The sequence below is a fragment of the Mustela nivalis genome (assembly GCF_964662115.1).
Source record: "Mustela nivalis genome assembly, chromosome: 4".
In the NCBI taxonomy this organism is placed as follows: Eukaryota; Metazoa; Chordata; class Mammalia; order Carnivora; family Mustelidae; genus Mustela; species Mustela nivalis.
In genome coordinates, this window is record NC_139023.1 from 10,303,400 (window position 1) to 10,329,716 (window position 26,317).

At 40.6% G+C, this 26,317-nt stretch overlaps 1 long non-coding RNA gene and 1 pseudogene across 2 annotated transcripts; both read right to left on the reverse strand.

Moving 5' to 3' along the window:
- Positions 1-3,130: 3,130 nt before the first annotated feature.
- LOC309863759 lies at positions 3,131-12,082 on the reverse strand. The gene is made up of 3 exons (XR_014311242.1): positions 11,913-12,082; positions 10,737-10,814; positions 3,131-3,233 (listed from the first exon to the last, which is right to left on the reverse strand). It is a non-coding gene; the product is annotated as an uncharacterized lncRNA (long non-coding RNA).
- Positions 12,083-17,514: 5,432 nt separating this feature from the next.
- Positions 17,515-19,494, reverse strand: LOC309863288 (TOX high mobility group box family member 4 pseudogene; annotated as a pseudogene). The gene has a single exon. The product of its transcript is annotated as a TOX high mobility group box family member 4 pseudogene (transcript).
- Between the last annotated feature and the right edge of the window lie 6,823 nt (positions 19,495-26,317).

A 26,317-nucleotide genomic window follows, 5' to 3' on the forward strand; every position in this document is an offset into this window, starting at 1 on the left:
TCTAACAACCATAACAACAATAATTATGAGAATCTTTGGAGAGTCTGAAGGCTGGGGAATCCCCTAAAAGTCGTCTTAGTCTTGGGAACATCGAACTGGGAGACAGGTTGAGTGGAGTGGATTCAGCCCTGGGCAGTGTAAGTGGAAGAAAGTGTCTATAATCTGCTCAGGCATTCAGGAAACTTTAAAATGTTAATAAGATCATAAAACATGGGCTGAATAAATGAGAAGACAGTCCATGCTCTTGAAGTGAATAACTCACTATCACCAAAGTATCAATCCTCTTCAAATGTATAAGTTAAATGCAATCCCCGTTAAAATTCCAGGTGAATTTTTAAAAAATTCATTCAAAAATCCTTATTTGAAAATGAATGCAGAAATTTTAAAATCTATAAGAAAGAAGTCAAAAAAGGAAGAGTAATGTGTGGGAATGTACATAAGTAGATATTAAGATATAATAAAAAAACATACAAATAGTTAATTAAAACAGAATAGAAATCCAGGTCTATATGGAACTTAAAACTATAGTAATGGCATCATAAATCACTGTGAAAAGGTTGGATTGTTTTGTAGCTATTGTGACATTTTTCTTCAATGTGTAGAAAAATTAAATTGGAATGTTATCAAATAGATAACATTTGAAGATACTCTTTAAGGTAAACTTAGAATACTCTGGAATTAATAGGGAAGAATGTAAGTAAACATATTAATAACATGGGGTCAGGAACAACCTACTTCAAAAAGATTCATAAAAAGACAAATCTGAAGCAAAATAGTGGTAGATTTGCAATTCTAAAACTGACAAGGCATTAAAATTTAGAAAATAAAAGAAAATCCACACAGAAAATAAAATAAAATGCACCATCAAATGACCAGGGGGACTACAGAGGATTTTCAGGGTAGTAAAGCTATTCTGCACGGTTCTGTGACAGTGGACAAAGGACATTACACATTTGTCAAAACCCACAGAACTGTACAACCCAAATGCTGAACGTTAATGTACGCAACTTCAAAAACATCATTTATGAGGTCAAAGACCAGAGGAAAGAATGCAGACTATGACAAGAGAATTTAACTGTATTCTAAATGTACGAAACAACGTCACCAGAAGGGTCTGGGGAAATGGTGTCAACCCTCACAACTTTAGAAACCAATGAAGTCTGTTAAGACGAAGGGCGAAAGGAATAATGCATAAGCACTACACTCCAGCTGATAAAGTTATTTCCCGTGGAGATACTTGTTAACAATTCTGATACTGCTACCATGTGTGCTGGAACTGAATTATTAGTAAGTGGATGGAAGATACTAGGAGCCAAGTTTCTCACTGTTGGAACGGACATTTACAAATAAGAGAGGCGAGGAGGCTGAAATGATCCAGGTGGTAATGGAGTTGAGCTGGAGACATCAGTAAGAACTCATGTTTAACCTAAGGTAGCTACAGATGGTTACATACGGAAGTATTTATGAATATGTGTATATACACCGGGTTTCATACACACACATGTGTGCTTGCTCTGTCCACAGAGAAGGCCTGAAAGAAATGATAATTCAGAAGCCATGAACATACCTAGCACTCTGACCCTAGTTTCTAATGCCATTCTCACCAACAAAAGGAGTAAAGGATCCTAGGAGAAATGACTGTTAATAATCAGAATGAGCCTAGAGTATATTGTAGTATCAGGAAGACTGGAAGTGCTCAAAAATAGGGGGGAAAAACCCCACGAAGACTGGGGTAAGTCAGTGGGACGAAGGAGCCCATATAAAGAGTTCCCAGTGGTCAAAGCTGCAACAAAGTATATACAGTAGTACTGAATTATAACCCAAAGTATAAACAAATGTCCATGAGTTAGTCCACACTGATATAAATAAATGATTGTGTAAATTAATAAATGAGAAAGAAGAGACAAAACTTCCCTGCAAAAGCATTACAAATAAAGTATGTGAACTTTTTCCCCCTTAAAAAAGGGACCATAAGTCCCCACGCCTTCTGCATAGATATTGCATAGCGAATTTCTTCCAAAGTATTCTCTATGTTTAAAAAGGGGGGAGAAAAGAGATTTTACAAGAGAGAAACCTGAAAAACACTGCTTTGGCCAACTAATCAAAATCAACATCAACAATCATAAATCATGCTGATGATTGATATAATGAAATGAAAATGAAACTTGAGGGGCTCCTGGGTGGCTCAGTGGGTTGAAGCCTCTGCCTTCCGGCCCAGGTCATGATCTCAGGGTCCTGGTATGGAGCCCCGCATAGGGTTCTCTGCTCAGCAGGGAGCCTGCTTCCTCCTCTCTCTGCCTGTCTCTTTGCCTACTTGTGATCTGCCTCTGCCAAAGAAATAAATAAAATCTTTAAAAAAAAAAAAAGAAAATGAAAATGAAACTTGACTTCTGTGGCCTCCCTCCTAAAAAGCTGTAAACTCAGTTTATTAATGAGAAAAACATGAGATAAATTCCAAGAGAGGGACATTCTATAAAGTACCTGGGCCAGTATTCCTCAAACTTCTGTCAAGTTCATCAAAACCAAGAAAAGTCTGAGAAACCATCACTCCGAGAGGAGCCCAAGGAGACCCAAAGACTAAATAAAATGTGATACCTGTTTGGGATCCTGAACCAAGAAAGTGTATGAGGTAAAAACTAAGGAAATCTAAATAAACTATCGTTCATTAATTGTAACAAATGTATTATTCAAATGTAAGATGTTAATAGGGAAAACTGTGTGGGAGTCAGAGAGAAAGTGTGAGAACTGCACTGTGGGCTCAGCTTTTCTCTAAATCTAAAACTGCTTTAAAAAAATAAAGCCTATTAATTTTTTTAAAAATGCAATTTACAGATGAGGAAATCCAAAAGCCTTAAGAGCATATAAAGAGATAGTCAAACTCATTAATTATCAGACTAATGCTAATTAAAACCACCATGAGATATCACTTTATGTCTGTGAGACTGAGTGAAATTACAAAGCTGTGTAAAGCCCGGGGTTGGTGGAGATCTGAGGACAAAGGCCCCCTCATGCACCGCTGGGTTGGAGAGCAGGCTGGTCTACGCGTTCTGGGAGGAATCTAGAGGCTCGTAGTCAATTACACATACATAGAAATTCTGTATGTTCTGCGCCTGGAGATGCATAAAACATAGCAAGTTTTTACATGGTCCACAGGAGAATATGCAGGAGAATGCCTCTGTAGCACTGTTCGTGCCGGCCGAGAGTCAAATGAAGACTGCATCTCCAGCCCTAGCCTAGAAGAATAAACAGGTAGAATGTTAAGAATGCACACCATGGGAAGTTGCACACATGTGAAACGCAGCAAACAGTGTATGTATAGCAACATGGATCGGTCTTAAAATCACAGTGCTGGCAAAAAAAATACAAAACACATGGCATTTTTATACATGACCATCTATGTTGATTAAAAATGCATACCCGCATAGGCAGAGGGAAATGGGGTATGAGGAATGGGCGTAAATTAAACAAGAGCTGAGCCTTCCGTGCCCCAAAGATGATAGCGTGCATTAACTGAAGGGTATGATTAACATCATTAACTTGCCTTTGGCACGTGAGACCCAACAAGAGAAAAAGATCCCAAGTCAGATATAGAATTAAGGCCTGATAGGGCGCCTGGGTGATTCAGTGGGTTAAGCCTCTGCCTTTGGCTCAGGTCGTGATTCCAGGGTCCTGGGATCAAGCCCCGCATCGGGCTCTCTGCTCAGCAGGGAGCCTGCTTCCCCCTCCATACTGCCTGCCTCTCTTCCTACTTGTGATCTCTCTCTCTCTCTGTGTCAAATAAATAATTAAAATCTTTTAAAAAAAATTAAGGCCTGAGGACCTCCTCATTCCTACAATTGAGGTCTTGGCCAGCTATACACTGTCCACGGTTTTTCTAAGAACTCTCCCACAGTCTGTGATACTAGCTGAGGGAGATGTCGATATTATGTGGTGTCCAAAAAAATTCTCCATTGTAAATTATTTAGGGCTCCCATACCCATGTCTCCTTGGCACAGGCCCAATCTGTCATAAAGATATCACTCGCAGAGATCAGGTGCACCTGTGGTCTCCTGCCCGGGGACCAGTAAAGCCAGGAGCAGGCCACACTCTTCATCTTCTATGCGCTCTTGAAGAGTAGCCTATGTTGTCATTTACACCTGTAATACCAACCGACGCCAACAATTGCTGAGACAGAAAAGTGATAATGGCTCCCCAAGTTTGAGTCCTGCCGCAATGTCCTAACCCTCAGCCCTATCAGGTGCTGAGCAGTGCCAGAGTCTCAGAAGAAACTCTGATCTGTTCAAGACATTGAGGAACGACTCTCCAGGGAACAGAATTAGTTCTATGTGGTTGAAACAGAGACTGGTTCACGAGAAATGTTATCAGACTCATGATTCCACTGAGTGAAGACTACACTTTAATCCCTTCAAGATCTCTAACTGGAGCCATTGATAACGATTATTTTAACAGCTGAAAATGAGTGTGGATGATGTGCCAAGCATTGTTCAAAACAATTTTAACGGCACTACTTCATTCCAGCACACACACACAAAGCTCTATGAAATAGCTGCAATTATTATGCAATATTTATGTGAAAAAGCAGAAAATTGACAACATAGGACATGAAGTGACTGGCTGAAGGTTACCCTCAGTAAATGGTGGTAGAGCTGGGATTCAGAGCTGAGCAGGCTGACGTCAGAGCCATGGCCTCAACTTGTGTGTGTGTGTGTGTGTGTGTGTGTGTGTGTGTATGTATATACAGCACTCCCCATAGCACATACCCTTCCCAACATGTATATACCTCACTGCAACTTCTCTAAATTATGCCAAAGTTACAAAAGAAGAAGTTTTCCATGGTTTGGTCAGGAAAGCATTGTCTACCCATATATTCTAATAGCCAGCTTCATTTCGTTTATTTTTGTCTGCATTCGAAGATTTTAAAGTTTCCTTCCTCTCTTACTTCCTTCTTTCCTTTCTGATACTGCCACAGAATTGCTAAAGATATGGCAGAATTTGTTTTAAAGACTCTATTTATTTATTTGAGAGAGAGAGAGAGAGAGAGAGAGCATGAGAGAGGGAGAGTCAGAGGGAGAAGCAGACTCCCCACCAAGCAGGGAGCCCAGTGTGGGACTCGATCCCAGGACTCCAGGATCATGACCTGAGTCGAAGGCAGCTGCTTAACCAACTGAGCCACCCAGGTGCCCAATATGGCAGAATTTTTAATATGTGCCCAGCATTTTGCAAAATTGAAGATTATAACAACTGATAAGACACTTGGTGATAGTTCCCATCTACTGAAGAATTGTATCTAGAACATACAGAAAAGAGGTAAAAATAAGAAAAATCGTTAAAATCCTCCCTATGGTTGAGATTCTCCAAAAAAAAGATAAGAGCTCTTTTTTTTTCCTGATAGAAGTCTGTTTCTCTCTGTCCCGGCCCCCATGCTATTTTTCAAAAACATCAGCACCAAATGAAAACGGCTCTTACTCTCCCAGATATTCAGTACATTTTTTTAGGTAAAAGAATTGAGGAAACAAACTAGCAAATGTGACAAAGAGAGAAGAAGTCACCACTTTAAGTTACTGTCCATTTCATGCATAGATTCAACAAACAAGTTCTTACAGAATGTTTTAAATCTTGTATGGACCCTGATATACAAAACAAATTTATCAGAGGTAGAAATAAAAATCTATTTTGAAATAAGCATCTACAAAACTTGCTATGAAATTCCTCTACTGCTAAGACTATAGTGGCATACAGTGTATTTTATTGATGTATATTGTGTATTCTATTATGTATACTCTATTAACTTTTTAAATCTCACCAACATTTTAAAAAATATTTATTTATTTGTTTAGGTGAGGGGGGCAGAAGGAACGGGGAGAGAATCTCAAGTAGACGCCCCACTGAGCGTGGAGCCTGACGTGGGGCTTGATCTCAAAATCCTGAGATTGTGAGCAGAGCTGAAATCAAGAGTCAAACGCTTAACCGACTGAGCCACCCAGCCTCCACTAATCTCATTAACTTTTCTAAAAAATAATGACCAGCAGTCTATTGACAGCCAGTGTATTTGAAGGCTATCATAAGTTATCAAGTGCCTAAGAAATAGAAATTTATTCTAGTGTAAGCTTAAAAAAAAAAAAAAAAAAAAGACCGCAATGGTAGATCAAGGTGGAGACATAGTCGTAAAATATATAGATATGGAGACATAGATATATGTCCATATTATACATACTAGTGTTCCCTTCCAGTACTATAACTAAGAACTATCTGTCAAAATAAAAAGTTGAGTGATACCACGTGTGCTGAAAGCCTCACTATACTTCAGGCAAATACACTGATTTTGGAGTCTGAATCGAAAGGAACTTCAGTTTCCCATCAGTGGAGTACCAGAGGAAAAGAGCACTGAGCTGAACAAAAGTAGAGACCAGAGTTTTATATATACACATAAAATAAACTCCCCAATCTGCCCCCCAGTCCCATCTGCAAAATATTGCCAGGACACTAAATAACCTCTCCAATTCCTTGTCCTCCTTGTATCTCTGACAGCAGTTTACTATGTGTGCTGGTGGTGCGGCTCCAAGCCCAGGTTCTGAAACTTTTTTAAAAATATTACCCAAATGAAACCAGATGGGATCGGGAGGGAGACAAACCCTAAGAGACTCCGAATCTCACAAAACAAACTGAGGGATGCAGGGGCTGGGGTTATGGACACTGGGGAGGGTATGTGCTATGGTGAGTGCTGTGAAGTGTGTAAACCTGGTGATTCACAGACCTGTACTGCTGGAGCTAATAATACATTATACACTAATTAAAAAAAAATTTTTTTTAAATAAAAAAATATATTATCCAATTGTCCCACTAGATGGCAGCAGAATCCTGGTTACTGTACAATTGCAGGCCTTGCGTTCTGCCTTTGTATCATCCTGAATCCCACTATCAAAAAGTTAATGGAAGGACTTTGCCACGGTTATCAAAACACTTGAGTTTCTCTCTCAGCTCTGCTATTTATTAACTGTATGATCTTGGGCATATGAGTGTGTTGAGGTTTCTGATTACCTACCACCACATTAAAGGATATCTTCCAGATCTAACGCTACGATTGAATATTGTTGTCATAGCAAGAACATGATGTGTTCAAACACGAATGTCTCTTTTTCTACCTTAAGCCATTCAAACCGTCTGCATTTGGCACGAAGAAAATGTCCATTCTCTCTCTGTGAGACCTTGGACAATTAACAATATTTTTGTTGCCTCATCTGTAAAATGGGGAAAATATTAGTATCTCTAAGTGGTGTTATAACGAGTAAACAGATATGACAAGTAAAGCGGTTAATAAGTGTTAGCTGTGATAATTTTTTATTGTTATGGTTTTGCTCCATGGCATCTGGCCTCTCCCAGACCATATAATGGTCCTACCAGCGCTTTCTCCTGAAACTTGAGAGGCTATGCCAGTGGCTTCAGGCTGACTCTCACTTACAAGCTCAGAGTCTGCACAGGACCAGCCCACAGGTCCAGGAATCTCTCAGAGAATCCTCCCCACTCTAAGGTGCTACAAAAAGTTCCAGGCTTGGATATCTAAGTCCTGAAGGGATCGAGGTGTTCCGCCTCAATCAGTTCTCACTGAAACTCCTTAAAAGAGCCCTGTAAGTGTCCTCTGATGTGGAGCCGTACCCTGGAATCTCATGGAGTCCTCCTTAGGGAATGCAGGGTGGACCTGAAGGCCAGCAGGTAAGGCGGGCGAGCTTCCGATCTTAGCAAAACACTGCAGAGACTAGTAACGGAAAGATACCTATACCTTGATTGCAGATCAATGTATCTGGCTCCTCCTTAAACTGGCTCTCTTGATTCACCACAGTCATCCATTCTATTACTTCCAAATTAACATACTGTGTTATGTATTATGTGACGAGAGTTGCCAGCTTCTCTCAGGTATTGGTTTAAAGCCTTGAACACATAAAATATTAAGGATGCCAAAGACATCAACTCCTGAAACAGAATTCCTAGGAGTCTCTGTGCTGCTTTGACCTCATTAGCTATCATCGCTTTGAGAATATTGGATGCTAATAGCCAGCAAAATTAAGGTGCAAAGCAAAGCAAAACTAGCTGGAGTCACTACCAGGAACCATCCCTTAACTACCTACGTTGCAACAAATTTTTCTCTCTCTTTTTTTTTTTCTTTAACTCTATGTTTGGTATATAATTTATTTAGCAGTAATATAGATGTATGTTGATGACTTGCTTTGTGCAACAGGATGAGTCCGGCCAGGATATCAGGGCTGACAAGCAGAGATGAATCAGAGAACATGGCCCAACCGCCCCAGGTCAGAGCCGGCGGTGAGAAGGCAGCAGCAGGGGTGGGCCGGGTCTGGAACACCCAGCACCCTTACATGCTGGCAGGGATGAGCATAAGAGCGTTGAGTCTTCAGAGCATCCGGAGGTCTGAGGCTGCTGGAGTCATGAGGAAACCAGAGAAAGCGGTGATGTCCCCTGTCATGAGGCAGTGTTAGTAACCCGTCCGCTTCCACCACTGATTCTTGACTCACCAAGGATGCCAAAGGGCCTTCCAAAAGACAAGTAAGATTAAATAGTTCTCCCATGCCTGCTTTAGAAAGAATAATGAGTACAAAATAAAAGAACAGCGGAGCGGGGAGAAGAGGCCAACCTCCATTGACGTATTCTTTAGCTCAGGAAACAGTTCTGCTAACAGACCAGACCACACGGCTCTCAGAAGGGCAGACACCACACCTGGCCTTTTTCTCTCCAGCGACCCGTCCGGTGCCTGGCACTCACACGCTCCCCGTGAAGGTCTGCCCTCCTTACTGTGGTTGCGGATGATAACTGGGTAGACACGAACTTCAAAAGTCTGTGATCGTGTCCTGCTGAGTGACCAAAGGACAGAGTCGTAAACCCCCTGACCTTTAGCCCTCTCCTGTTCTTGGAGCTGAATTCATATACGAACACACAAAAGAACATCACCACCCCAAACAAGAAGGGAAGCCAGGATATAGGCTTCAAAGGAGGCAAACGCCCCACATGCCTGTTACAACGGGGGACCACCGGCACCCTGAACACCACTCCCAGGACTGGTGAATTCTTTAGAATTGCTTCGCAAACAGTACAACAGGCGGCAAGTCAGAAGACCTATAGCCTGCACCTGCTGTGGGCATCCACCGGCTGTGAGATCCGAGAAAGTCATTGATTTTTTTTTTTTTCTTAAGTTAGACTAACAGGCTAATTTCAGCAATAATAGCCCATTTCAGCAATAATATTCTGGTTATAAGCTGATCATGAAGAAGAGAAAATTGGATTCAACAAGGGCCAGCCAGCGTTCCTGATCTGTATAAATTCCCACACAGTCTTTTACTCTCCCTAATCCACATACTTTTCAGTGTGTGAACAACTAAACTGCTTACAGGAGATTTACTAGTGACATAAACTCAAGGAGGATTCCAGCAAATTACATGTAATCATCTTTCTGTGTGCTTTAGAGCAGTGTGAACTCTCACTGTTCCAACACACTCCTGAATTTGTTAACGGTGAGCATGGAAAAATTAAAAACAAAAACAAAAAAAGCAAAAAACAAAACAAAACAAAAAACCCTTTAAACAGCTTAACGTTAATCTTTAAAAAAAATAATATAAGGATCTTTATTCTTTATTCAAGAAATTTTATATGTAATGATCTTTAAGTTTCCCCAGATGTCACATAAAAATGATGGTGAGCAAGTGTTAATAAATGAAACTATCAGAAGACAATGATGGGGTAGGTGGGGAGGCAGAGGGAAGTGAGCCCTGGGGGTGGAATTCTGGGACACTCAGCTAACATTCCTGCAACGCTGAGGCTTCCCATGTATGGTGTCTTCAAGGAGGGATAGGGGCGGGGGTTGTTGTGTTTGGGAGCTGAGATAGCCTGGGTGACCCCTTCACGTGACCGTTCATCCACACCATCCCACCAGGGTGCCCCTTTCCTCCACCAAGGCTACGACTGCAAAGGTTCATCCCTTCAACGTGCACTACCTTCCGATCTAATACGCATTTTCTATCCAGTTCCAGTTGGGAGGAAGACAGAAGCAGCCTTCTGTTCTGTGTCTCCCACTGAATGTAGCTAGAAACTGAAAGGTAATTTGTGCAACAGGTGGGCTAGGAAGGCGACAGGATCTGGAACACCATGGAAACAATGGTGTATTTACCTTTCTCCCCTGGCCTAACTGCCAAAGTGCCTACACCCAGAGGTGAGCATTAGTGAACCAGGCAAACCTCCCTAGTCTAGGCTTGAGGAGTGGTTGAGGGGTCACTTGCCAGCACGGAGCAGGAGGGTCCTCAAGGGTCTAAAATCTGAAGAAGGAACCCCTACTTCCCTGCTTGGAAGAGCTTTGGTACTAAGACCTAAGAGAGTGGGGAGGGAGAGGTAAAGTCTCACTGTTTGTCTCCCTCTCTCTCTTTCAACCTCCAAGCTACAAACACTGGCAGAGCCATGAGAAATGCTGGCAGAGCAGAGTAAATCAGATTTCAGATTTCTGGCAGCAGGACTTAAAAGGGGGGCCTTGGGGACATGGAAAGGCATGGGAAAAACACAGAAAGGTAGGAGCTCAAGGAAGCCATCTTCCAGAGTTGGCTGTGCACTCCTGGTTGCACCCCCAATTTAGGCACGCACGGGGCTGACCCCAGATGCCCCAGGAAACATTCTGAGAAGTCAACTAAAAGCTCAATCATTGCCCAGGTACCAGACTTGCAAATCAAATATGGTATACTCACAGGTCAGATCCAAACAGGACTGCAAAGACTTGGAGAGCGGAAACGAAAGAGGGGCTGTCACAGCAGACTCAGCCGACACTGAAAGAAAAATGAGGGGACATGACACACATGTCTATGCACATAAATTTGATGAAATAATATAGATGAAATAGACTAATTAATAATTGTTCAAAAACCACATAATACCTAAATTTATCTGAGATAAAACCATTCAGGAGCTCAGAAGCTAAAATCAAAGTATGGGCAGGTCTGTCTTCCTTCCTGAAAGCTCAAGAGGTGAATCCTGAATCCTTTACGTAGCCTCTTCCAGGTTTTAGAGGCCACCCACATTCCTTGGCTCATGGCGCTCTTCCTGTGTCTTCAAAGCCAACTTCACATCTCCCTCTACCTCTGGTCTGTAATTACATTTCCCTCTGACTCTTCTGCTTCTTTCTTCAATTTTTAAGGACCCTTGTGATCACATTGGGCCCACCCAGATAATCCAGGATAATCTCCCTATTTTAAATCCAGCTGATTAGCAACTAATTCCATTTGCAACCTTAATTCTCCCTTGCTATGTAACTTGACATAGTCACAGATTCTAGGGATTAGGATGTGGACATCTTTGAGTGGCCATTATTGTTCCTGACATAGCAGACCAAGTACTACCTGATGAATTTTAAGAATCCAACATGGAATTTAAAAAAGATACTGGGATGTTTAAGGCAAAGCTAAAGCTAAAGAAGAATTTCATACATAGGCCAAAGAAAGCTTACTCATATATGACTGAAAATTCAAATTTTTTCTCATAAATTCTCCATACCTTGTTAATGTTACCCAAAGGTCAGTAATGGTTTGGGTCAATAACTCCATAAGCATTTAAAGTCCATTTGGGGTACCTTGGTGGCTTAGTCAGATCATGATTTCAAGGTCCTGGGATGGAGTATAGCATAGGGCTCTCTGCTCAGCGAGGAGGAGTCTGTTTCTCCCTCTCCCTCTGCCCCTCCCTCCCCTTTGTATGTTCCCTTGCTCTCTCTCTCTCTCTCTCTATCAAATAAATAAATAATTTTTTAAAAAGGTAAATAAATGAAAGTCCATTTGGTGTTCTGTGTGGTTAGGAAACCAAAGGAAGACACCCTGTATTATAAAATAAAGGCCAAACTGAATTTAGAAATGTATCTGAATTTAGAAATGTACCTGATAAATGTAATCATAGAACACAAAGAAGCACAACTTACTGATGCACCTAAAATAAAATGAATAGATTTTCATTAGTGGAGGAAAAACTCTGAGAAGAAAATAGAAAAATGTATGGAAAAATACCATAATAACCAAAATTATTCTTACACGATATGTGTTTTTGAAAAATAATCATGTGATTAATCATATAATTATGACCATATAGGGTGAACGGAAGCAATATTTATAAGGACAATACCCTTGGGTTGAAAATAAAAACATCTCCATCTGATAATAGCTAATGAGAAATGTAATCTAGGATTCTATTAGACAGAGGACAATCTGTAGCTTGTCAATAGACAATATTGACAAGTGATTGTTGCTCTGTGTTAGTAAGTATATTTCTGGGGAACAGATACACCAATGATTCTCAAGCTTTCTTCCACAGAAGATATGCAATGGTCATAAATGAGATTGAAGTTCAATTTTCTATACAGTTTCTATACTATTTCTATACTCTTTCTGATGCCACCTTTTTCTTTCACTCCAGGTAATATAGTCAACAATTTGAGAATTAAATTCATGTTATTATAGACATAACACAAGAGCCCACTAGCTTCTTGAATTTTCCCTCCTTCTAATACCTAAATAATTACCATCTGGGTCTCCATTATGTATGATGACACAAAGTGCTCCTTCATAAGTTCTGAGAATCTGCAAATGGAGCTGACATCCTCCTGGTTGTGGCCATGCCAGGCTTCCTCACCACGTTTCCCCAGCCCCACCATCTCACAGCTGTTCTCTATGCTGGTGATGTCGTCTCTGCTCTGCCTCACCCTGAAACTAGACACGGCCTTCCTTTCTACAAACACAGCTGACATGAGACTTTTTTCTTCAAAAGACCGCAGTAAAACATGCAGTAAAGCCCTGTTGAATAAATGCAAAGTTTATAGAAACATAAGGCAGTTACAGCACAAAACAGTAGGAAACCCTACTCCTAGAATCAATCATCATTCCTCAACTCTCAGCTGAATTCCTAGGGCCCATTCATTCATCCCACTGAGGAAAACCTATCTTTACTTTGTTCTAGCCTCTCAGGAGAAATCAGACCAGCTAACCCCATAACAATCTTACAGACGTGCTATTGTGATCACAGAAAACACAGTCATTTACGTTGTTTTGTGGAGCAGTTGGATTTCTTTTTTTCCAAATTCGTCATTCTCAAATAGGATCTTATTTTACCTTCTTCACATAACTCAAGGTTCATGCAAAAGTTTACTCCAAAAACCAAAATGACATCTATATCTCTCCCCAAAATGATAAGGAATTTATCTTTGGCAACACCAAGTGCCAATGAGAGCTTTGAAGTTCCAGGGTTTTTTTCCCTAAACACTCTAAAGAATGCAGATCTGTTCCCTCCCTTCCCCACCCCTCCTACCCTGCATACACACAGGAGCCTCACAAGTGGAAAGTGTTTCCCAATCCATTGTTAATGGAAAGGAGGGAGATAATGTGTTTGTTTATGGAATTGCTGGCCCCTGCCCTACCATATATATGCAAAAAATAATTTTGTATAGCCTCTAATTCTTTTTATTTTAAAATACAAGTGGTATGTAAATTGCCATGTGATGACTGTTATGAGTAACATATCACCATTGATCTCCCCCAACAACCAATGGTCCGTCCAGTATGTTGTGACCCTACGACTCAGAGCAGACAGTCGTCCTAACCTAAGATCTTCCCTCTCCTAGCTTTGTTTCCAAACTTACACATGCCGTGAAAGGAGTATTTTCCAAAGTACCTGTACAGATTTGGAATTGAAAGTGCATATATGTGTATAATCAAAGCAATAATACCTCTACATCATAATCGAAGAAAGCTTACATAATATAGCATGGAACAGCTATAAGTCAATGGCATAAGTAGTGCTTGATGCTACCTAAAAATATGCAAGGTAGTAATTAAGTATACACATTTTGGAATCAGAAGGATATGGGTTCAAATCCAAGTTCTACCTTTCCTTACTGTGAATGTGAGCAAGTTACATGACTTCTGAGTCAACTTTCAGACCTGGAAAAAGGCACGTTAATACAGATCCTAGAAGGTTATCGTACAGTGCAAGAGATACAGTGGTGCTTCTAGAAAATCAGAACCCCAACTTGGCTGGGCCTGAAGTACCATCTTACAGCCTTTGGGGCTCTAGTCAGCTTACTCTTCATCCTCCATAGCTACTACTTCATATTCTTTTCCTTTCCTCAAACCTGTGCCTGTGTCTCACCTCCAATGCTACTGAGATAAAAGGAAACCATCCTAAGTAGGAGAGCTATACAATTTCTCAGCCAGAGTGAGACAATTTTGAGCACAAAGGGGGGTAGTCTTATAATTACATTCAGACAATAAGTATCAATTGAGAAATTAAAATTATAATTAAATTCTTATAAAAAACTCAAACTCAATATATTCCAAACTAAATTTATCTTCTTCAAAATATCTGGACCACCTTCAGTGTTTCCAGTCTCAGTAAATAGTTTACTGGTGACCCTGGTTGAAAAACTGGAGCCATTCTTGGCTTTTTCTTCTCCTTCTTCCTCTATATCCAGTCAGTTCTATTTTGTAAGTATCATTCAAGTCGGTTCACTTTTTATCATTCTCATTGATACTAACCCAGTCCAGATCCTCACTGTCTTTCATCTCCATCACAAACCCTCTAGAAAGAGGTTGTAGTCATCAACTACAAGTATGTAAGAAGTATACATTATTGCAGGGCTACTATTTTCCTTTCTTGATGTCCTTCAAGGGTAACCCACCTAAAAAGAAAGTTGTCACAAGAAAAGTAAAACACAGAAGTGAAGAGCAGGCAGATACCTCTTGTAGCATGTAAAGAATTAGGGGTTAAAATCTTCTTTTTATACGTGAAAAAATAGTGTGTAGGAAGAAGACATCACTAAACCTAAAGCCACATTTCTCAAAGTTTCTAGCTATCTGAGCCGATGAATTTCATTTTTCTTTTTGATGAAACAGTTTATTGCATTTCTGTTGCCTGCAATTTAAAAGTCCTGACTTACACAATTATGTGACCAGATCACAATCTATCTTCACTCCTCAGCTCCAAGCATAGTGTCTGGCCTGGTGATTAAACTCTTGAATGGATCATGTACACAAAACACCCTACAAGCATCTTTACCTCCATACCAACAAAGAGCAATGTGTTTTCATTCATTTATCAAGTATTTATTGAACATATTCTATGGATGACTATTCTAGATACTGGGAATACAGCCCTGTACAAACACACAAATTTTGCTCTAATGAAATGTATATATAGAATAGTCAAAAATAAGGAGTAAGAAATTAAAATAAAGTAAAATATCTACTATTTTTGTTCTTGGATCTTAGAAAAGCCACCTGGATTTTGTATAGCAAGATATTATGTCTGAACCAAAGAAATTCTTCAGTGTCCATCAGCATAATGTATTTATATAAAAAATGAATTGGGGACATGGTATTCATTTAAAATTAGGTCCAAACAAGTGTCAGGGATTAAAATTTCATCAGAAACAAATTATTTTTATAGAGTGCTAAGATTCTCATGACAGAAACTCGGGCTCATTAACCCTTTAGTTCAGTGTTCAAGGTACTATAGAAAAAAATTAGAATACTTAAAGTCAGAAGTCCTAGAGTTGAATCCTCAGTTTAAGTAAAAGCTTTGTTTTTTTTTCCTACACACTATGTTCTCATGCATAAAATGTGGATTATAATACCTAATTCTTTCAGCCTCTTCATTTCACTTAAAAAGTTAGCCAGCAATTATTAAATATTAGTTGAATTAATGCATGATAATATCCATATTAAGTGAGATCATAATATGAAAGCATTTGTCAGCTGTAATGTGCTATACAAACAGTAGCTGCTTTTAGTGCTATTATCGTTGTGATTTTATTATTTCTGTGAGAGCTGAGGTGGTGGAAGAGTTGTGTAGGAGATGGTACTAGAAAGAGGAGGAAGTAGTGTAAGAACTGACTTGAAAAGAATTAAATGTCTAAGTGTCTGAGGTGTATGGGTGCCTCATTTGTTAAACCTTTGGCTCAGGTCATGAACCTGAAGTCCTGGGATCGAGTCCTGCATCGGGCTCCCTCCTCAGTGGGCAGCCTGCTTCTCCCTCTCACGCCCCCCTCTACTTGTGTTCCTCTCTGGCTGTCTCACTCTGTCAAATAATTTTTTTTTTTTTTAATGTCTAAGTGTCAAAAAAAAAAAAATGTCTAAGTGTCTAAGAGGAGAGTGAGCAAGGCCCACAGTAAGAAGCACCATTCCCAAGTGCGGGTGGGTTGGTTCTTGGTTCTACTGCTCCTGGGCTCTGGGCTCCCTGCTTTGGCACCTTCATGATTCTCTCTATAAAAATTCCTAGTCCCACCCTCTGTCTGCCTACCAAAATTACCTCTTTACTCAGCCACACTGCCATTTTTTTAAAAGCTGGTTTTAGGAAAGCAATCTGATTAAAGTGATAAAATTACAGTCTTGTGAAAATGTTGCTGTACATGTGCCCTACATCTTTATTTCCCAATGAAATGTCACATCCTTCCTCAGTGACTTTTTAAGGTGAAAGCTCCCCACAACAGTAATATTCTGTGCATGACATTTTTCCTTCTTGCTTTTGTATTTTCTAATTTTTAAAAAATATTTTGTTTATTTGTCAGAGAAAAAGAGCACAAGAAGGGGCAGTGGCAGGCAGTGGGAGAAGCAAGTAGAGGGAGAAGCAGGCTCCCTGCTGAGCAGGAAGCCAGACGCAGGTCTCAATCCCAGGACCCTGGAGTCATGGTCTAAGCCAAAGGCAGATACTTAAGCAACTGAGCCACCCAGGTGCCCTGTATTTTCTAATTTTTAATAATAATTTGAAATTATATAAAGGTAGAAATATTACTCTAATAGGCATACTGTTTCTGTTTCTTTTTCTTTTTTTAAGATTTTATTTATTTGAGACAGAGCAAGAGAGGGCACAAGCGGAGTATGGGGGAGGGGGAAAGGGAGAAGCAGGCTCCCCTGAACAGAGGGGAGCAAGCCTGACACAGGGCTGGATCCCAGCATCCTGGGATCATGACCTGAGCCAAAGGCAGATGGTTAACCAACTGAGTCACTCAGACATCCCTCTTCTCCTTCTTCATTATCATCTGCCAACTTAGCTTCTAATCATCTGAATGAGTTTCTCTAAATGGCTCTTTTATTTTTATTTCTTGGAAAACTAAACTGAGCATAGTGAAACTCTAAATCCTTGGCTGACTTGTTTACCCACCTCAGCTTCTGGAAATTTAGAACAGGTGGATAATGATGTCTAGTCTTTTTTTTTTTTTTTTTCAAAACCGAGTATTCTCCCATCATTTTAAAAATTGTTTAGGCGTGTCCTATGACAATTATCCCGAGTTTCCTCAAACAACCCCCCACCAGCACCACCTATATTCTGCTTGTTCATATTCCCTTCACCCTTTCCTCTGCTATTATCACTGGTATCTCTGTACTTTAAAGTAAAAAGCAGTTCCAGATTATAGCAAACTCAATAGCCTTGCTCCAAAGTATGGCCCCTCCTGAAGAGACAGAAAAGGGAAGAAGCATGAAGGACCATCATGGGTTGAAATCAGGCACTACCAGAAGCCCAGCTTTTTTTTTTTTTTTAAAGAGGCTCTTAGACATGTTTCCAGCAGATAAGTCTTGACTGGCTTGGAGAACAGGAAGGATTACTTCACAAATACCACTGTGTTTGAATTTCTAGAAGCCACCCAGGCCAAGAAGACATCCCTGCAGTGCTTTACCACACATTCATTGCTGCAGTACTCATTGTCCCAGTCCTTACTCACAATGGGAGGGTTCTCACAACCGGACCTCACACATCGAGGCTGGGGTGAGAGTGTCACAGGAGACCCACTCACCAATTCAACATCCATTTGAGAAGGAGACTCAACCTCAGGAACTACATCTGTGATCATCTCACAGATTGTCTCAGGAGAAGTTTCCTCCACTGTATGGGCCTCGGGGCTGTTGTTTACAGGCCGCTCAGGACTACTTTCCACAGCTGGTGGGACTAAGGTCGTCTGCATTTTCAGAGTGGGTGGGGGCACAATCTTGATCTGCAGAGGTGGCGGCTGTTGCTGTAAATTGATTCGAACTTTCTGAGGTGGAGGCTGTTGCATGGCCTGAAGTGGGGGAGGCTGCTGCAGAATGGTCACCTGCTGTTGAGTGGGGGGCTGAGGCATCTGTTGCAGTGGAGGGGGTTGAAGTCGGGGTGGAGGCAGTTGCATAGAAGCAGCGGCTGCTGCTGCTGCCTGCAACACTGAGCGAGTGACAATTTGGGCTTGTTGACTGGGCTGGATAGTGGCTGTACTGGTTTGGCCTAGTTGGATCCCCCGGGAGGTCACCACTGTGGCTGGGATGACAGTAACCATCCCTCCTTGAGACATAGTAATAGAAGAGGGCAACATCTGTTTGGTAATAATCAACTTGGTGATATTGGGCTGACCCCCAGCCCCAGAAGATGCCTGGTTTGCCACATATGAGGAAAGAGTAGAGTTAACAACAATGGAAGGGGAGAGGGCAGGGGGCTCTGTTGAGGCGGGTGCTGGAGATGCTGGGTCAACAGTAGCCATAGGAGGTGGAGAAGGAGTCTGTGACGGTGGCACTGGATCCAATTCTACTGTTTCCACAGTGGCCTGACATTCTTGATTGTCTTTATATGCAGCCAGAGCCTTCAGATACTCTTTCTTGGCAGCTTCAGTTTTGCTCTTATATACCTGTTTTTGCTCCTCTCCAAGACTATCCCACATGGAGGCCACAATTTTTGAAACCTCCCCAAAAGTGGCATCGGGATTCTGTCCCTTGATGGCAGCCTGTGTATCACGGAAGAATAAAGCATATGCTGAAACTGGCTTCTGAGGTTCATTAGGGTCTTTCTTTTTTCTCTTCTTTGGGGCCTTCTGCTTTTTTCCTGCTTCCGCCACAACTGTCTTCTGGCTGGGAAGTTGCCTCTGGAAATCCTCAACACCATCCTCATGAAGTGAACTAGTAGGTGAAGGGGTGGTTGAAAGACGATCCTCAGGTGACTGGGCAGGTGGCAAGATGGTGCCACCCCCTAAGCTCAAACTAAGTTGAGAACTCAGTTCTGACTGATCAATGGTGGTCAACTGGCTATGCCCCATCAAGCCAGATGTCATGTCTGTCATTGGTACATCAATTGTAACAGGTGGGTTGGCACTATACTGAGTTCCTATAGAATGGTCCAAGTCCATGGTCAAGCCCCCACTCAGGAGCCCCCCGCCCTGCTCCATCAAGCCATGGGTCATGCCCACAGGCATGTCCAATGTCTGGACCCCATATTGGGCTGAAAAGCTGCCATCCTGAGAGGAGGAGGGGTCTGCCAGGTCATCAAAGTGGCCAACCACATCTGAGACAGCCAGTGAGGGATCAGAATCCAAAGAGATAGGTGGGATTTCAAATTCCTCATCTCCCAAGCTTGGTGTATGGAATGTCTCGGCCCCTGACAGGAAGGGGTGCGAGGGCCCTGTGATCGTCAGGTAATTGTCATTTCCTCTGGGAAACTCCATCTTCACACAACGGCTACCCAATGATGTCTAGTCTTAAGGAGTTTTCAAAGTAAGTGCTTGAGTATGGACAGAAACTATCTTAAAATAATACTTCAGGATTTTGGGAAGAAGAATTTGATCAAGACAAGAAAAAACCAAAGTAACAGACTTGTATTCTCCTATCTCTGAACCACTTTCTAGACTATCTTCATTACCTTGGCTGAATAGGAAAATTATTTTCATGTAAATGAACATCTTACTATTAAAATGTTATTCCTAGAGTACCTGGGGGGCTCAGTCAGTTAAGCATCCAACTCTTGGTTTCAGCTCAGACCATGACCTCAGGATTTTGAGATGGGGTCTGGCATCCTGCTCCATGCTCAACATGGAGTCTGCTTAAGATTCTCTCCCTGTCTCTCTGCCCCTCCCTAACACGGCCCCCACACTGTACTTGTATGTGCACATTCTCTCTGTGTCTCTAAAAAATATTAATTTATTAACTACATAAAGTGTTATCCCTAGCATAATAAACATCATGCATATAATTAAGTGAATTATATATATAATTATATATAATTAAATTAAATTAATGTGTTGATTTAATTTTGTTGTTAAGCTTTCACTAGGACAAGCACTATTATTATATAGTCTCTGAACTTTTGGAATTTCTGACATGACATGGCTGCTTGCTCATAACCTTTTTTTTTTTTTTTTTTTTTTATAAACATATATTTTTATCCCCAGGGGTACAGGTCTGTGATCACCAGGTTTACACACTTCACAGCACTCACCAAAGCACATACCCTCCCCAATGTCCATAATCCCACCCCCCTCTCCCAAACCCCTTCCCCCAGCAACCCTCAGTTTGTTTTGTGAGATTAAGAGAAAAAATGACACTGGTCAGGGACATGCGATCATTAGGATGGCTGAGACAGGGCTGAGGACATAGAATTAAGTCAGACTCAGGAAAGGACTCAGAGTCTAAAAATTAAAGTATTCTGGAACCCTAAAAGCCATGGGCAGTGGAAGGCTGTATTAATTCTAGAAGACAAAGGCTCACAAAGGGTCGTATGTAAGGGGGTCACAGCAAACAGGAAAGTGTATGGAGCAGAAGTTGATAACCTGGCTAGGTTAGGAGCGCAGCTCCTAGTACCAGTAACAAGCAGAATCTTTCCATTTTGCCAACTTCCTGTTTCACCTCCTGGGTTTTTATGTGGTTCCCATAGAAATAGAGACAAACCAGCACAATGTGTCTAGGTCTGAATAAGGGTGTATGTAATAGAAATGTATAGATGAGAAACGAGAAGGTAGAAAAATTTCAGTTTGTTGGCAGCAGGGTGTGTGTGTGGCAAAAATGATACAGAGCAAAGTTCTCTTAAATGAAAAAGAACCAAGTCAAGAAAAAGAAAATTTCCATTGCTTGACTTTGGGAATAAAATAATCTGAGCATTTTGAGTACCTGCATTCACCCTTCCCTCTTTGATGGTATTCTTAGAGTTGGCAAGACTTGATAAGCACATTCAGGAAATTTAAGAAAAGGACAAGAAAAACTACTTTTACTATAGTTAAAGAAAAAAATGGCTATCCTCACACTTGTCGCCTCAGGGCCTTATAAGGACTTAATATTTAGTCACAAACACATCTTGAATAGTTGTATAAGGGGACATGAGGGATGGAAGCATCTTCATTCAGAACTTTCTCCAGGGTATAACTGAGACAGATTTCATCTCTAGAATAACAATGTCACTGTGCAGTAAAGAGGAAGCGATCTTGCCCTGGAGGGGTCAAGAGAAAACAGAACATTAAAATCTTATTATCTGACAAAGCTGGAGAGAATCTGAAACAACACCCTTACACACAGTTTTTTTAACTTTAGCCAGAAACCTCCTCAAAGACAATACAATTTGAAGAATAAAACAGGGATAAATTAGATCTTCTTGAAAAGTATTACTTTTAATACTGATATACAAAAAAATAAATAAATAAATAAACTCTAGTTCTTTGTTTCCACATTTACAAAATATCATACCCAATACTTGCCTATTCCATTTGTTTGATCCATGTTTCTGTCCATGCAGTGGAGGGGAAGATATCTCTGAAAATAGGAAGTAAGGATTTCTATTAACAGAAATAGAATGATCACATTCTCTGTCAAGTTACATATACTTGGTTTATCTGAGCAAATAGTCTGATAATTTCAGAATGAAAGATACTATGGAAAAGCTAACTAGGGTAAACAGTGACGGACTTCCTCGGAAAGCTGGACTTTTACTTCGAAAATGTATAAAAGAAGCAAAGGTGGGTCCATATGAATTTAGGGTTGAGAACAGCACATTGGTATGAAGAAAACCATTCTAAAGCAAATTAAGAAAAGCTTACCATTGTCTTGCTATTCTTGCAAACAGCTTAGTAAATTGAAAGGCCTTTTCAGACCAATCCTTAAAATTAATTAATTCCTAAAAATTCCTGGAAACAAAATGACAAACTCTTGACCTTTGTCTACCATTCTTTTTCGTACCAGCAACACGAAGGCAGGAGAACAAGGACCAATGCTCAGGGACATTTAGTCAAGTTTGTCCTCTACCGAGAATCTGGAAACCTTAAATTTCATTAACCGTGGGATCTTTGCTTACTCATTTCCCCTCTCTGAGTCTTAATTCCCTCATCAGAGGATTAAAGTGTGATATAAACCATTCATTCCCCCAGCATTCTTTGTAGTAATAACCCCCCCCCCCCATGTTTTATTTAGTCATGGGGTGCTCAGCTAGAAATTACTTTAGCTAGGTGTGGTCATGAAATACCAAAGGTGACTTTGCAATCTTTCTATCATTTCTTTCAAGATGAAGCCCCTTGACCTAGACTCTTTCCCTTCCCACTGGCTGGGAAACGTCCACAGTGGCAGCCACTACCTGAGACCCAGCCTGAGAGCTAAAGGATGGGGATAGCAGAGCCTCCCAGCCAGCTTGGGATCCTGACAGACATCACTAAACATTCAAGTTCTGAATGTTAAGGGCACCTGGGTGGTTCAGTGGCTCAGTCGGCTCAGGTCATGGTCTCAGGGTCCTGGGATCAAGCCCACATCAGGCTCTCTCTGCTCATCAGGGAGCCTGCTTTCCCCTCTCTCTGTCTCTGCCTGCCTCTCTGCCTGCTTGTGATCTCTGTCTGTCAAGTAAATAAATAAAATCTTTTAAAAAAAATAAAAATAAAAAATAAAGTTCTGAATGTTAATCGATGTAATAGAAGAAACAGAGAAGTTTTGCTGTAGGAATAAACCAAAGAGAATAAACCTTATTATTCTGACAACGGTGACCACAGAAGCACATGTTAAGGGTTTAGATCAATTTTGAAATGATGGTCTTTTCTTCTTTCTTAGCAACTTAGACTCACAGTCCCTTTCATTCTATCTTTTAATTGCTCTGTTAATCACTTTCCATAACCTTCCAGTTTACTACCATGCTGTATGACAATAGATTACCTTCACTACAAAGGCTATCTTTAAATTCCCACGGGCATTTAGTAAAGTTTTATTATCCTCAGGCGTAATCCTATGAGAAGATTAGATCAAATAAAAGTAGTTTTCTGCCTATCAGCATAAAGCACCAGGGAGGGCTTGCAGATGATGTGGAGTTTGAAACCCCAAATCCCACAGCTTACAGAGGGCCGTCAGAAGGAGCTCTGGGAAAGTCACCTGAATCAGACTTGGATTCGCTTATGCAAGTCACTGACCAAAAAGGAACTTAAGGAACCTTCTCATAGCTTTGTGAAAGCCCAAACTAAAATACTTGATTTTACGCACATTTTATACCCACCCGCAAATTGCCCTTTCATTAATTGTTAAACGTTTTTATTAGCAATATGTTCATTGGAACGTCAATGTGAGGTATCAAGGAGCTCAAGAGATCAAGAGTTGATTTAAGTTCTTTGTGCCAAGTTATACCTTGTAATCTGTTGACGTCTAGAAGAGAAAAATGCGTCATGGATGACAGATGAATTCAGAAGCATAGAGAGTCTCCTCAGAGAGCGTTTCACCTAAGGAAGAGATTTGGGCATCCCAGAGACTGGGTAAGTGGCATTCGCGACCTTGCAATAGAGAGAAATAGATCTAAGGAAAGGACTAAAGGAATGCTAAGAAAGAGAAGGAGAAGTAGAGGGCCGTGATAGAGTTAGTGTCTTATCCTCCTACTAATTGGTCACCCACACTGAAGCCAGAGCAAGCTCTTAAAAAAACAAAAATCATCATTTTCATTTCCCTGCTTACCATGCCCCTTAGAAAAATGTACAAAATCCTATCCTGATCTAAGAAATGCTGTATGTTCCTGGACCCTAATTATCTTTCTGATTTCACATCAAACCACAATCCTCATTCCTCTCTCCAAGAGATGCCCGCTGGCATTATGGGTTGAATTGGTTCCCTCTAAAATGTCATATGTTGGAGTTCTAACTCCCAGTACCTCAGAGTGTGACCTTCTCTGGGTATTGTGTCATAACGGATATAATTAGCGAACCTGAGGTCACTCTGAAGTAGAGTGGGTCTATACTCCAACATGACTGATATTCTTGCAAAAGGGTAAATTTGGACCTAAACACACACACACAGGAAGAACACCATGTGAAGAGACAGGCAGAAATGAGAGTGATGCTATTACAAGCCAAAAAAACACCAGAGATTGCTAGCTTAGCTATCCACCAGAAGTTGCAGGAAAAGCATGGAACCAATTCTTTCTCACAGCCTATAGAGGGAAACAACCCTGCTAAGGCCTCAATGCTGGGCTTCCAGCCTCTAGAGCTGTGAGAGAGTAAACACCTGTTGTTTAAGCTACCCAGTTTGTTGTACTTCGGTTTCGCAGCCCTAGCAAACCTAGGCACTAGATTCACCACGCCATCCTTGAGTCATGTCATAAGCACCATTTTTCTGAGAGAGAAACCTCCCTTAACATCCCGGAGTAGGTAATATTCCTCTCCTTCCTAACCTACACTTTTCATAAATCCAACAGGACCCTGAACTTCTTCAGAGCAGTGGGCCTTCCTGCATTTCTTATTTGTTTCCTTAATGTCTGTCTTCTGCATCCAGCTGTAAGCCTGGGGAAGGACTGTGTCTGTCTCACTCACAGTTATACCTTCTGTGATTTGCACATAATCAGTGCTCAAGAAATATTTATTAACTGGGATCCTTTTTAACTTTGAATTCTCTGTTCCCAAATATTGTTTCAAAGATCCCACATCCTTAGTAATAATTCCCACCAAAATATTTCTATCCTCATGTATATATTCATGTGCCTGAAGGCAGTCTCATACTTCTATAATTTGTTGTTGTCATACCTAACATTTTATTTCATTCCACCACACATCTGTATAAGCAATAACATTTGTAAATTTACTAGTGTCCAGGAATGTTTTTGATTTGGATCCTATATTGCTGAAAAGAATTTCAATTATTTGGCAAGCTGACATCCTCATAAGATTCTATCTGTCCAGCAAGGCAGATGAGGGAAATCATGTGAGAAAAACACTAGAGGAATGAGCCAGTTTTTAAAAAAGACACCCATTTAACCTGTGTTTACTGATAGGAAAACTTTTGCTGATATACTGGGGTGAGAGGCTTGATAATAGTTATCTAGAATTATGGGATAGTAAAAGTTAGTCTCAAAATATATATATCACCAACTATCTATCTATCTTTAAAGATATGGATATATTTATAAAAAGAAAAAAAGAGCAAATAATTCTAGGTAGGTTATTTTACCTCTCCAGTCAATCCTAACTTAGTCTGACTTTTGATCTCAAAGAATCACACCGATGTAGATCAGAAATCTCTCTACAATAAAGCTCTTAGTGAGGGTGTTACTGAGCAGGAGCATTTTGATTTATTTTATTTTTTTTTAATTTTTATTAACATATAATGTATTATTTGTTTCAGGGGTACAGGGCTGTGGTTCATCAGTCTCACACCATTCACAGCACTCCCCATAGCACAGACCCTTCCCAACGTCCATCACCCCACCACCCCGTCCCCACCTCCCTCTCCTCCAGCAACCCTCAGTCTGTTTCCTGAGATTAAGAGCCTCTTATTGTTTCTCTCCCTCTCTGATTTATTTTAAAGAGAAGTTTCTGAGAAAATGTGAGTTCAACAGATATTCTTTCAATAGCAGAATAGCTGGCAATACTACATTATTCAGTACCATTTTTTCAGATGGATTCTGCTGGTTACAGAAGGACTAAAGGATGGTGAGTCTGTTTTGAATTCCATCATATATGACATACACTATAGTACAACTGTCTACTCTTGGGCACAGAAAGAACAAAGTGACTAGATTCAACCCAGTCATTTGTTTAGTAAATCTCTTTTCTGAGCATTTATTGTGTCAACTGCTGTGGCAGATATACAGTTGATATAGGGCTGAATAAAAATAATAGTAACAATAAGAATAGCTTATTCTTATTGCCTGCTGATTATATGCCAGGATCCATACTAAATGCTTTCCATACATCATCTCCTCTAATCCTCACCATAGCAGTATAAAATATGTACTGTCATTGTCCTCATTTTATGAAGAACTGAAATCCCAGACAGGTCTGGTAGTATGAATGAAGTCAAAGAGTTGGGACTTAAGTATAGCTACACCTGACTCCAATGCTGGAGTTCTTACCCAATGTATTATACTATCTCACAATATAGAATGACTCAATTACTATAATTTTTCCCCAAATCCATAAAATTCAGCTTAAGCTTCTGAGCTAAGAAAGATAATGTAAAGTGATTTTGAGAAAGAGAATTTAATTCCACAATAATACAGAAATGGCATTAAGTAGTCTTTTCTTAGAATGAGTTTATGGGCCATTTCACATAAGCTCCCCAAG